Genomic DNA, 2,657 nt, shown 5'->3' with positions numbered 1-2,657 from the left:
TCTAGGGCATTAGGGACAAACCCTAACCCTAAGCGGTTCACATGTAGATCTTCATGTTCATGTTCAATACAACTTAGTGTACAGGTAGCTATATCGTCAACAAGGATTTGAGGGGAATTAAAATGGGCATTTTAATTCGTCAAATTACAACATTTTAAACATTTTTTGAGCCCCCCAGGAGTGATTTAGACCGACCCCGCCACATTTTTTAACCGAGACCGACTGCAACCAATTACCGTGCGATAAACCCATATATCGTGCAATACAAGGGATGGTGTACCACCCGGTGTTCACCTATACTGTGCGGGGGATGTATACATTGCATGGTCTAAGTCATGTACCTTGCGGGTTTATGGTACATACCGAGTGATATTATGAACATACCACTTTGCACTGACCTCGTACTATTCACATTCGTGAGAATCTAGCTCTAATTGGAGTCTCCCAAAAAACAAACACAACAAGACAAAGCACCCATAGACACGCACATAGACGCGTTTACTAAACTAAATAAAAAACTTACTGGCACGTCTATTTGCGCATCTATTTTTGCATCTGGAGACCCGCATCTATCAGCGCGTCTATATATCAGACACACGCATGTATAGACATGCACTTAGACGCTTAAATAGATGCGCTTATAAAAGCGTTTATAAATGCAAAAATAGACGCTGGTCGAATAGACAGACGCGCTTATAAATGCGTTTATAGATGCACTAATATACGCGCTTTATTTTTTTTTTAAATTTACAGAATGCTATGTATGTTGTGTATGCTGTATAGTTACAAGAATCCCATATCCACATTGTGTAATTCAATTCTTACAGCCAACCGCATTTTAATTACAACTCCAAATAAAACATTACAACTCCAAAACGCAATAAAATTGAAAGCTCAAAAAGTGCTTGTATATACATAAAGCACGAAGCTAAGCCACGTCATGTGGCTTCAAGTACAAAAAATAAGGAAGCTAAGCCACGTCATGTGGCTTCAAGTACAAAAAATAAGAGGAGTGTATATACAAGAGGCACGAAGCCAAGCCAGTGGCTTTAAGTACAAAAAAGAGTAGCTAGCACTACTTCTACGACTAATCTATGTTCTCCAGGTCCTTTCCACGCTCCCTTCTGTGCTCCCTTCTGCGCCTCCTTCCTCGTCTTTCTCATCATCTTGTGCATGGGCCTGTAAACAAGCGACAACATATATCAATGTATGAAAAATCAAATCTTTACTTATAATTTTGGCATTATTTAATTACTTTCAAATACCTCGAGGGCCGCTCCAGTAGCCCGGGTATACTGCTCCTCAATAATCAACCCGTCATCATAGAAGTGCCTCCATGTATCTCCTCTGTGATGGTGGCGGTGGTAGGCTGTCTCCACAGGAGTAGGGTATCTGCCCACGATCTCAAGCTGCAAGATGACACACTTTGCGGAGGGATTAGCACAAAGAAACAACCTCCTAATAAACTACATAAGCAATATAATTTGAGATCGATACTTACAAATTGGGCCTCCCATGATTCAACACTCCCTGCTCCAAAATGCGCTTCCATATTCCTCCATCTGGATCCTCCGTGCCTCCACGTGGTGCAGACTGGGGTCCTCCCTCGTTGACTTCATTGCTTTCTTCCACTCACGCTTGTGAGCAGTGTGGGGCGGGCCCCTTGGTGGTTGACCTCCCTCAAGCCTGGCAAGCTCCGCTAGTGCCTGCCCCTTAAGCGAAGATCTTTTATTGCCAAGTGTCGTAACAATCTTTGACTTGGCCCATTTATCTGTGAACTGGCGATTGGGGGGGTTAGGATACCTAGAGCGAACTGCAGCGAGGGTCTCATCAGCCAACCTCTTTGGCTGGTCTTTGAAGTGGATAAAGCAATCTCTGTAATTGTTAGCAATTACAGAGCGCATGAAGGCCATGATGTCCTTCCCCCGCACATCCATCAAGATGCCTCCTGTCTGAGTGATGTCATAGAATATCGTACCATCACCCAGAGGCACGTCTAAATCATCTGAATCATCATCCTCCCCACCGCCACATGGCCCAAAGCACTATGCCATGCATCCCCCAGCGCTCTCCCTGCTACTACGCCTGCTACCCTATCGTGTCGAGCTTGTACGCTGGCCACTCATAGCTGGAGACTGCACGAGACTACGCTGACCACTCGTAGCTAGAGAACCGAGTCTCGACGGCACAGGAGTACATCGACGGCTCTGCGAGACAAAAGGACCTCATGACGGCATGGGGGAAGGGGCATAAGACGGGATGGCAGAAGGGACATAAGACGGCATGGGGAAAGGGGCATAAGATGGTATGGGGGAAGGGGCATAAGACGGCTGTGATGACTCCACTGGGGTGATCTCAGGCGGTGTGGGGTGGTTTGGAGTCTGTAGTGCCGACTCCTGGGGAGTGTTTAAAGTACCTGTCATATACCCGTATAACTCTGCAGGACTAGGAGGGTGCCCTAAAAGGTTATATAAGTCCTTCCAAATAAAATCTCGGGGATCAGGTGAGCTGGAAGCGCTTCCTAGCCACATGTTGAACTGGAAAAAAGGAAAAAAATATATTACTGATGAGCTAAGAAGAAAGGGGAAGGGAAAAGAGGCTTACTATCGGAGCGCGTCTATAGACATGTCTGATTCGCGCGTCTATAATCACGTCTA

This window comes from Dipteris shenzhenensis, chromosome 5 (assembly GCF_047967505.1).
Source record: "Dipteris shenzhenensis isolate YYH24624 ecotype China chromosome 5, Dip_SZ_1.0, whole genome shotgun sequence".
In the NCBI taxonomy this organism is placed as follows: Eukaryota; Viridiplantae; Streptophyta; class Polypodiopsida; order Gleicheniales; family Dipteridaceae; genus Dipteris; species Dipteris shenzhenensis.
Note: the sequence above shows the minus strand (reverse complement) of the source record.